At 25.5% G+C, this 12,248-nt stretch overlaps 1 long non-coding RNA gene across 1 annotated transcript; it reads right to left on the bottom strand.

Moving 5' to 3' along the window:
• Positions 1-461: 461 nt before the first annotated feature.
• LOC136080058 (uncharacterized) lies at positions 462-2,977 on the bottom strand. Its single transcript, XR_010638419.1, has 2 exons — positions 2,909-2,977; positions 462-527 (listed from the first exon to the last, which is right to left on the bottom strand). It is a non-coding gene; the product is annotated as an uncharacterized LOC136080058 (long non-coding RNA).
• Between the last annotated feature and the right edge of the window lie 9,271 nt (positions 2,978-12,248).

Below are 12,248 nucleotides of genomic sequence, written 5' to 3'. Positions count from 1 at the left end.
GTAGAGTTTCTTGATAAAAATACAAAGACAAGTAATATAATTTAGTCAGGACATAAAACGTTAATTAGAAAAAGTATATTTTTTATATATATGTCATCCAAAGGGGTTTTCCAAGAAATTGCCATTTACGGCAATTATGGCTTACGGCAATTTCCTTAACATTTACAGATTGGGCTGAACTATGGCCTATTTAAATTACAAATGTAGTTTAAGTAGGCCATGACTAAACATGTGCTTATGTTTATGCTACAATGTTGATAAGCTACTATAATTTAGATTAATTAATGTAAAAGTAAAACGCCACTATAAAAAAATGGACTTAAAAAATAAAAAAGCGGTATTGTATTTTTTTTTATAATATTCAAGAAATTTATTGTATTAAAGAAAACATTTTTCTGAGTTCCAGAGTTGATAGGTTGATGACTTCGTTACCATTCTTTTTGCTTGTACCTAACTTGCAGTTTTCTTAATTGTTGGAACTTTCCCACCTTTTAAAGGTTTAGATTTACAATTGCAAGCGTTGGACACTAAATGACACAAAATTCCAAAAGAAAAATGGATTAGTGCAAAACATAAATATAAGCATAATTATAAAACTTTTATAATAAGTTTGTTAATTTTGTGTATTAAATATTTTGCAAAATTAAAGAGATATTAAAAAACAGAAGCAATAAATCACTTAAAAAGCCTTTTTTTAACAAAATTTATTTATTTAAAGAGTATGTTTAATAAAGTTTATTGAATTTAATGACTTTATGGATAATATTTTGAATTAAAACGTCTAATATATACATTTAAGTTACAACAATGCCTTTTAAACGATGGGTTTAATATTAGGGATCGCCTATATATACACTTTTATTTATGAAATATTTCTGGACTGACTGATAATTTAATAATTATATTTTCATAATGTATTAAATAGCTATACAATATTTATTTATTATCATAATTAAAGTGTTTTTGTCAATGCTTTTATTAACTCGTCGTCTTTGTCTGTTTGTCTGTTTGTTTGTCTGTTTGTTTGTCTGTCTGTTTGTTTGTCTGTTTGTTTGTCTGTTTGTTTGTCTGTTTGTTTGTCTGTGAGCATCAAATCTTGCAATCAATTTTTGAGTCATTTTCTTATAATAGATTTACTTCAAATTTTGCATACATACTCTTGCTTGATGACAAAACAATATTCAATAATTAGTTTTGTAATGAGTCAATTAATTTAGTCAATTTTAATTAAGATTATTTTTTAAATACAAAAAAGAACAATAATTTTTGAAATAAGTATATTGATTGTATGTATACGAATATGCCCGATTTGCATATTTGGATAAGGCGTTGACTTCTTGATCTGAAAGTCTGCGGTTGGAGACCTGCATCTTTCTGAACTCTTTTGTTTTTTTACACACGCATACAGCCGATTGTTAATGAAATAAAACAGTAATATCAGAAAAAATTGATTGCAAAATTTGTGCTTTAATAGCATATACCGTAAAATCGCCTTAGTTCGGTCACCATGTAACTTCGGTCATTTTAGAAAAAATATTAAAATTGCATTCAAAACTCAAATTTTACAATCTTTTTTTCTCACTACTACTACCCAGGGTTCAAAAAAAAGTCTTTTTTTTGAGCCCTGGGCAACTCCCGCCTTAGTTACTGGTATTAGCTGAATTTATATTGTAATTTTACAACAACACAACATTTTAAAATTAGTTTTCATTATTTGTGACGTTAAGTTTGTGATGCGTTATTAGTATTTGTAAAGCGACCGAACTTATGAGATGGTATTGAAAGTTCAGTCAAAGTAGATGTTTTTATTTTAAATTAAATATTGATTACTAGTTTTTATTTTTCATTTTTTTATTTTCACAATATCGATTATCAATATAACTTTCTTTATGTTTCAGGAAAAAAAAATTTGAAATTTTTTATTTAAGCGTGATAAATAAATTTTCAAAGCTTCAAAGTGACCGAACTTAAAAGGATTGGGTTTTAAAAATTCGTTTTTACTTGTTTGATTCATTTTTAAAATATTTTTTATTTTAGTTTGTTAATTTGTTATTGTGTTATACCAATAAATTTTTATACCACGCTGTTTGTGCTGCTCCTTAACTTATATCTATCTAAATTAATATTGTATATAATGAAACTTATATTAAATATTATATTAAAATGCGCAAACAAAAACATTTAATAAAAAAACAAACACATTTTTTTTAAGTAAACCGTTAACTTTTTCATAAACAATAATATGGCTTCGCCAAATAGAAAGTTTTGTTTACGGTATACTTTACAGTATACTTTATGGCATACTATACGGTAAACTGTATACTAAATTTTTAGTATACCGTAAACTAGCGATCCCTATTTAATATATTGTTTTAATTTGTTTTTTACATTACTTATAATTTAAATGAATTAAAATATTTTAAAAATTTCAAAACTATATTGGGTTTTACTTTTTAAGTTTTAAGTTTTTAGTTTTAAGTTTTTACTTTTTAAGTTTTTAGTTTTAAGTTTTATTTTTTTACTTTAGTTTAGTTTTATATACTACATATGCGTATAATTGTAAAGTACAAACTGGTATTGAATTCCAATGATAGTTTTTATGAGAACTCTGCAAGGCTTTCAAAATACTGTGTTGTAACTTACCCCAATCATTGTTGCAACTTGCCCCGGTAAGGGTAATTTGCAATAATTTTTTTCTTTTTTTTAAATTATTGTGGGTTAACAAAGTTTTATATTATATTTATCATTGTTAGATAAATAAATTGCCAAGATATCTTGCAAAATTAAAAAAAAAAATCTAAATTCTAAAACCCCCCCAAAAAATTAAAACAACATAACAAATTGTGTTGCAACTAGCCCCGGTGTCCCCAACAAATAGCTTTAATTAGAGAAATAAAAAATTACTTACTACAGTAAGCTCCAGTTCCAGAAGGACAACAAAAATAGTTTTCATTTACATAGTGAAGATCTGAACCAAAAATTTTTTTTTTCAAAAGAACAACTTTTAAAAGTTAAAATCAAGAAATTTAATTTAAAAACCTTTTTAATATAAAAAAATGGTGTTTTTATTGGTTATGATTATATTCTCTGATGACTAATGATGGCTTTATTGGTTGTGCATTTATTCTCTGATGGTTATGATGGTTTTTAGTAATTTTAATTTTTTTATTTTATCCTTATTTATTATAAGTACCAATGATTCATTCTCAGTAATATTCCCAAGCAATTTGTTTGCATTGCTGCTCTAATGTTTTAGTAATCTTTTCCATTAACATTTCATAATATTTGTTTCTAGTAATAAACTTGTTCTAGAAATATGTTTCAGTAATATGTTCCTAAAAAATCTCAATATTTTTAGAGCCAACAGGTCAGAATTAACCTGCTACAACTAACATGTAATACATGACAAAAAATTACAAATAACTAACATAAAAATACTATGTAACAAGTAAAAAATAACCTCAATCTTTTTGAGGTCGGCAAAAAAAATTTGATACCAAGGTCTTACCGTATGACATAGAATCGAGGTCGGCAATTTTTTTGCCGATCTCAAACACTTTTAGATCGGCAGTTAGATCGGTATTGCCGAATGCCGACCCTAATTCCGAGGTTTGCATATAAATGTTTGGTATTTGTTCCATGTTAGGAGTTTTGTATTTGCTCCATCTCAGTAAATAAATTTATAAAAAAAATTTTTTTGTCACAAAATACCAAATGTTGGGACGAATAAAGAAATTACTTTCAAAATATGACTTATGTTACCTTTTGAGATCTCTTCATTTAATAATCATTTTTTCACTTCCTTAATTTTTGACTAAGCTCATTGTATCTATTAGTAGTAGATATAAAGATCATCTTATTATGCATGGGCTATTCTAGGAAAACAATTTAGGCGGTGGTACCCTCCGTGGTGACGTCTGCCGTAAGGAAACTTCGCGTAAACATTGCCATATACATTTTTTTTTCTTGAAAAAAAATTTGTCGTTAAAAAAAATAAAAAGTCCGCAATTACTAAATTTGGACGACAGCCAGTTGTCGCCCAAATACGGTCAACGCTGTTTAGCATAATAATAAACAATGTAAAATATTTTCCACTTGTTAAAAACTAATTATTGCTACAAAAATCATAAAGTATTTGACATCCTTCGATGGAACATTTCTTTTTTAACAGTATTGCCAATGGATGAAAATCACTTTCTATTGATTGTTTCGATTGATGTTGTAACAGCAAAATCTGTTAATTATTTTAAAGCCGCGTGTAGTTGCTGGTAAAGTAGCCTAACTGCTGTTATATATATATATATATATATATATATATATATATATATATATATATATATATATATATATATATATATATATATATATATATACATATGTTGTATATATATATATATATATATATATATATATATATATATACATATGTTGTATATATGTATATATATATATATATATATATATATATATATACATATGTTGTATATATATATATATATATATGTATATATATATATATATATATATATATATACATATGTTGTATATATATATATATATTATATACACACATATGTTGTATATATATATATATATACATATGTTGTATATATATATATATATATATATATATATATATATATACATATGTTGTATATATATATATATATATATATATATATATATATATATATATATATATATATATATATATATATATATATACATATGTTGTATATATATATATATATATATATATATATTATATATATATATGTATATACATTTGCTGTATATATATATATATACATATATATATATATATGTATATATATATGTATATACATTTGCTGTATATATATATATATATATATATATATATATATATACATTTGCTGTATATATATATATATATATATATATATATATAATATATATATATATATATGTATATACATTTGCTGTATATATATATATATATATATATATATATATATATATATATATATATATATATATATATATATATATATATATATATATATATATATATATATATTATATATATATATATTTGCAAAAATATTTTATATATATAAAAATATATATAAAATATATAAAAATTTGCAACCCCTTAAATTGAGGAAGATTCAAAGTTTTTGTGGTCATATGTTTTGAACGCTAATAGATTATAGTATAAAATTTAAAATTTATTTATGAATATAACTTTAGTGAAAACAATAAAAAAATATTTTATTAACTTGTTACGCTCACTTTGGGACAGTTTTGGCAAAAACTTTAGGGCTTTTTGATTCCCAAGCTTCAATCATTGCAATTTTTTGCAAAGCATCCTTATTTGACATAAGTATAAATATATAAATGCTTGGAGTTTGCTCCATTTCTGGAAGTTAGCTTAAACGCTAAAAAATGCAGCATCCGCGCCTGATCCTAAAACTAAAATTCTGATTGGTGATAATCTGAGTAGTTATTTGGTGAAAAAGTGCATAAATTAGCTAAAGTACAAAGCTAAAGTAATAGACAGAAAAGATAAAGTAAAAAGTGACCATTCTAATTTTTAAAATGACTGTTTTAAGAAAGTCAAGCTGATAACTATAAAGGCATAACTATTTACTGATCCCTGTATTTTTCTATTTAAGCCTTTTACTCCAGTTTTTTTACTGTGATCCATTTGTGTAAAATTATAATTTAATTATTGTATAATTATAATTATAATTAATCAAAATTTGTCTTAAAAAGTAGACTGGGCGATAAGGGCCCCTGACAAAAAATCCTAACCTGTTTAACGAACTTGTCACAGGGTTTATTCTTGTAAAAGTTTTATAATAATTTAGTATTATAATTATTGTTAATAATAAGTTATTAAAGTAATGCTATTTTAATATTTAAAAGTTAGTTTTCCTAAACAAAATATTCAAAGCGTAATATTTACAGTCATACCGCAATTATTACGTTTTATTTTTTAGCAAAAACATTTGCTAAATAATATAATCTTTTTTGTACTAAAAAGCGGAGAATAAACTTTTTAATTTAAATTTAATAGTTGAGTTAACTAAATATTGACAGGTCTGCATAAGATTCATTTCAAAACAGACCTTTCGATCTTTAGTTTACCGAACCTATTAAATTAAAATTAAAAATTAAATATATTTTATTAAAAATATTTTTAATTAAAAATTAAATATATTTTGCATTTTAATACAAAAAAGATTATATTAATTAACAAATGTTTGTTATATTTGATTTTCTACTTTTTAGTCTTCACAATAAGTTACGGTCTTTAACAATGCGAATTATTGTTATGTAGCATTGTTACTACTAGTCGCAATATTATTATTAAACAGTGTTCAGACTACAAGAAATAGGAATAGGAGTTGTGATTAAGTTCCTTCGTAGCAAGTAACATTGGTGCAATATTGGTACAATATTTATCTCTATTTATTTATCTATGTTTGCTAAATGTTGTTAACAATATTGCACCAATATAGTGTCCACATTTTGATATATAAGGGAAGGTTGCGTATGTTGAGCATGTTAACAGTCTATTGTTTTTTTTGAAGCTCAAATATTATAATATTTATATTTACAGTTTCGGACAAAACATGGTGGACAAACTCAAGTTTAGAACAAAAGTTGATCAAAAACTAAAAAAAACTATTAAAACAATTGTACATATTAATTTTTAAATAGTTTATTATGTTCTTAACAAAATTTAAAACGTTTGAATTATATTAAGAATCACAAAAAAAATTTATAACACATTTTTCTCAACAAACTACATTTTTCCTTGGACAAAACAAGGTGGACAAATCAAAACGATGCTTTTTTTATAAGATTTCATTGTCTTTATTCAATTTACCGTATTCTTTTGTTTTCACTTTTATCATAACATTACTCTAAAATAATAAAATAGATTTTGAAACGCCTGACCAATTATTTTTTCAATTAAACTAAAAATAGATTTAACTTGTGGTATATGGCGTAAATTGCAACTTAAAGTGGCTTACTACAAATTAGGAAGTGTTTTACGTGAAATCTCTAATCGCACTGTGCGACGAAGAGCTAACGAAGCAAAATTGTTTTTTAATATTAAGTTATTTTTTGAAGTTTTTTGAAAAATATTAAGTTAATTTTTGAATTTTTTTGAATTTTCAGTCGATTTTTTGAATGTCCACCTTGTTTTGTCCAAAGAAAAATGTAGTTTGTTAGAGAAAATGTGTTTTAAAACTTTTTTAGTGATTTTTAGAATGATTCAAAAGTTTTAAGTTTTGTTAACAATATAATAAACTACATAAAAAATAATATGTTCATAAGCTGCATCTCATCTTGAGCGTCTAAAAACGTATCATCTCAAGCAACTTCGCCAAATACAATCATAATTTAAATAGCATGACAACAGCTTAAGTATTATCTCATATAACCCATAGGAATTAGCAGTAGATAAGCATAAATTATTGAGGATGTAATAAATTTTTGATGATCTTGTTTCGTTCTGACGTAATTACAAAATAAATAATAATAAAAATTTATTTAGAATAATAAAAAATTATAACGGGGATGGTAAATTTTTTTTTTTTTAATTTTTAGGTGCCCCAAGAAGTCCTAACGGTCTTGTCTCAGAGCACCGCGGAAGTGCATTTAACCAGGAAGTTCACGCCTCCTTCCTTACCGTGACGCGAAAATATACCCAAAGCTCGTTTCGAACCTGGATCTCCTGGATATAAAGCAGGCGTTCTAACCACTGCGCCACGGCCGCTGTTCAATTTAACAGTAAAACAATCAAAGTCTACCCGTAAAAGAAGTTATTCCATCTTTGGAATAACTTCTTTTATTCTTGCTCATCTTACGCAACCTTACCCTATATCTAGCAAATGTTAATTTGATATAGACTATATAAAAACTGCAACGTAATTTTTTTTATCATAATCTTTAAAACAACATTAAAATCAAAAAAAGGGCATCCTGAGGAGGGAATTGAAATCGCAACCCTGTTAGCCGCGCCTCAATATTAAATATTACACCCACAAGGCTACTCTACTCTATTATTTAGAAGAAAAATCAAAAAATTTAAACATTTTATTTTGCGTACAAATTTCGCACTAAAAATAAGGTCACATACAATTAAGGTCGCACTTCGCGAATAAGTTAATGACGTAACAAATGAAAATCAAATCTGTGAACAAGTTACTTGATGAAAAGTCTGGTCAAGTGAAAGAAAAAGCTATAAAAAATATGTTTTCAAATCAAAAAATTATTTCGAAGAAAGAACAAAAATCTGATTTAACTAATGCTTTTAAATGTTTTGTATGAACGCAAATACTCAAATAAAAAAAAGTATAATTTCTATTTGACTTTTAAAGACTTTTCAACAGTTTAGGAAATGCTTGTTTTATAAGTCTTGAAGCGCAGTACTAGCAGGGAAGTTCCAAAGAGGTCTCTCATGGGGGTGTGTCGTATGTGTTTTTTGCCAACTAGAGACCTTAAAAAAGAAAAAAAATTAAGGTCCTCGTTATTTGACATTTGCCAACTATACTTCAAAACTTGCCAACTGAAATGCTAAATGTACAAACGCGCCAACTCAAATGCATATATAACAGCTTTAAGGGGAGGGGGGATACCCCTACACCCCCCATTTGGGACGACCCTGAGTATTAGGCGTTTATATTTATATTAATTGGTATTCATAATGTCTGAATTATCTATCGTTTAATTACGAAAAGTAAAAACATCTTTAAAGATGTTTTTACATTTATTGGACGTCTCAAGAAATCAGTCTTGTCACGGTCTTGTGACATCTATAAGGATGTATGTGACGTCTATAAGGACGTCTTACGGATGTATGTGTCCGCTTGGTTGAACCAAAATAATTTATTGATAATTCAAAGTCAAAGCAATCAGAAAGTTCACATTTGATTAAACTTAATGTGAATTTAAAAAGACATTGTTTTTTCATTGTTTATCACAAATAATATTAGATAATCTTTAGTCTGCTGAAACTTCTCTCATCATAAGCAGATGTAAAAGGAAGAGAAAAGTTAAGAAAACATGATATCATCTATTTCTCTATTACAAATGGATGTACGGATTTGCATCCACATCTTTGAAAGTAGGGACGGCGCAAGTAGGTTTTAAGCGGACAGGGGTTGCCATAAGGGTTTTTGCGGAAAACATTTTTTACGCATAAAAACAACTCTAAATTGCTAGATAATTTTGAAACCAGATAAATTATAATTTTTTGTTTTTCTCCTGAGAAAAAAAAAGTCGTTGACCGTTTGCAAAGTCATTGTAGTTTTATGAACATCTGTCGCTGTAAGGTTGCAGTAGTTTTGATACACCGAACTATGTTAAAATGCATTGACTGTGTACATAATGATTAAGGTGGATTCACTGGAAATAAAAGGTGTAAAATTAAAAAAAAAAATTTGAAAAATATGATTTTTGAAAATTTTAACATCGCTGAAAATGATGGTATAACTATTTTTTAACAGTTTCAATTTTTTCAGCTCCTATTTTGCATTTTGCTGGCATGATATAAAGTAGCTTCCTTAGCAACGTCTATAGCAACGGAAAAAAGCAGTATGAAAACTTTTGTTTAACCACTGTTTTAATATGTTTCGTGTTCTGCAATGATAAAATATTTAGTTTAGCGGCTAATTATGTTCTGTTTTAAAAATAAAACCACTTTACTTATTGAAATTTCATTTTACGATCATTTGATTACTTACTTCTTGTGACAAGACCATTATACTAGTTGTGTTGATACAATGTTTATTTGAAATTTTTTTTAGGTTAATAGATTAAATATATAATGAGTAATTATAAGAATACTTCAAGACTTCACTTAAATCAAGATAACATAACTCAATAAGTACTCAATAATAAAATTGTAATAAAATAAAATAAACAATAAATTGTAATAAAATAAAATAAAATTGTAATAAAATAAAATAAACAATAAATTGTAATAAAATAAAATAAAATTGTAATAAAATAAAATAAAATAAAATGTAATAATAAAACAAAAACTCAATAATAACATAACTCAGAACTCAAGATAACAATTCAAGATGAAAACTATTCTCCTAAATTAAACTTGCCAGATGAATGAATGGATGGATTTATAAAAATAGACTAGTCTTTCTTGATAAGTACTTTCAAGTACTTATTAAGAAAGACTAGTCTTTCTTGATAAGTACTTGAAAGTACTTTGATGAATTGAGTAACGACGATTTATTGAAAAAATGTCTTGGCAAACTCAAAATTGTAATGAAGGACTGAATAATATCATCTGGTCCCGATGTCCTTAAAATGTTTATGTAAAGACAGATGTTCTTGAAATTAGCTTACACTAAGTTATGTAACTTAAAATTTTATATGAATTTTAAATAGTACTTTATTGGACTTCGAATCATTGATTTTCATCAAATCTGCGTTTTTAAGTTATTATTTTAATCATTTTAAAGTATCAGAATATATATTTATTAGAAATTTTTAATTTTGTTCTTAAATAGTTTCATCTTTTTCATTACTTTAGATAAATATTTACTGAATGACATAACTTTATTTTTATTAACAATGTTGTGCATTGTAGTCTGCATTCTTTGTTACGTTAAAAATAATTGATACTAATAAATATTGTTTTATATATTAACTAAATTTAAGTTCATTTCATAAACAGTTTGTATTTTTTATTTAGTAAATTATATATACTTATATATCTATATAAACTTATAAAAGGATATGGATTTCAATAAATCTTCAATTAAATTGTTATAGGTTTTTATTTTTAAAATTGTTATTTTGAATAAAATTATTTTAACTTTTGTTTTTTAATTTTCGACCTCAATGGTAACCAATGGTTACCAATGGTAAACCAGTAGTTAAAACTAATGAGTTAAATTGTAGAGGTTTATTTATCATATATATTCTAAAGTAATTGCATTTGATTTTTTTTTTTAATATATTGCTTAACATAAGACATTTCGATTTTTCTCTTTTTGCTCTTTTTAAATAGTTTTAAATAGTTTTAAATAAAATTGTTTTATAGATAAGAATTCAACATGGTGTTTTTGTTTTATTACCAAATAATATCTTTGTTATTAGGATTGCAGGTTTTTGTATATAATAATTAATTTTGTATATAATAATTTTATAGAAAAGATCATAATTCTCAAGATTCTTTTGCATTTATTTGTTACCAAAGTAGAATACTCTGTTAATATGTTTATGGATAATAGTGAAATTGAAATGGATCATATTAGGCTTAAATAAGTTATTAGAAGGAATACTATCAACTTAAAAATAATTGATACTTTAGTGACATGAATTAGGCAAGCTGACATTAATTGTTTGAAATGAATTGCTGCTTGGCAAGAAGCAATTAAATTAAAACATCATGGTTAGGCGGATTTGATGAAACACATTTTTTATGTTGCATTTATGGGAAAGTAGTTTTGCTTATTTTCACTATTTCCACAAGCTTTATAAGATTTACAAGATGTTATATGTATCATAGTTCCAATATCAATTTTTTTAAATGTATTAGAATTTATAATGCCTGTTTTTATTTTGCTTTATTTACTGATAATGTGGTTTAACCTATGAATCATCGGCTGTAATGTTGTAAAACATGCGGTCAAGTTTTTCTATTGTTTAGGTAGTCTTATGTGAGAGCAAGATTTTCCCCCAACATTATCAACTGTATATCTCTGATCCATTTGCAGCAGTAAATTTTAGAAAACAATAACAGCGATCAACTTTGTTTACATAATTTAATATTTTATTTGCAAACTATAATTAGTGAAGTCGCAGTTGTATTTGTTGGAGAAGATGGTGTTCCACCTGCTTCCAGGGAAGTTATTTACTCAAAAGGTCATTTAGAAGTTATATTGAGTATGTCAGCTAACTTAAATCGTACGGTTTATTTACTTTTTTTTCCAAGAGATGGCATAATTGGTTCGCAACCCTGAACATGCAACATTGGTTAGAAACCAAATTATCTCAGTTTTATAATTATGGTTCTTAAGACAAAACTTCTGTTCGATAATTTATGGCAAGAAACTATTTCAGAAATATGCAGCTGATGCATATGTTAAAATTGAAGAGCAGTGTCTTGCTTGTATAGAAAGAACCAAACCAAACTGAAAAGCATGCAATATGATGCCTTACATGAAGATGTAAGCAACCTTGGTAACAATCATGTTAGACCAGGGTGCGTAAAAGTTTTCTTT

Source organism: Hydra vulgaris, chromosome 05, assembly GCF_038396675.1.
Source record: "Hydra vulgaris chromosome 05, alternate assembly HydraT2T_AEP".
Lineage (NCBI taxonomy): Eukaryota > Metazoa > Cnidaria > Hydrozoa > Anthoathecata > Hydridae > Hydra > Hydra vulgaris.
Note: the sequence above shows the minus strand (reverse complement) of the source record. Positions and strands in the feature narration are given on the sequence as shown.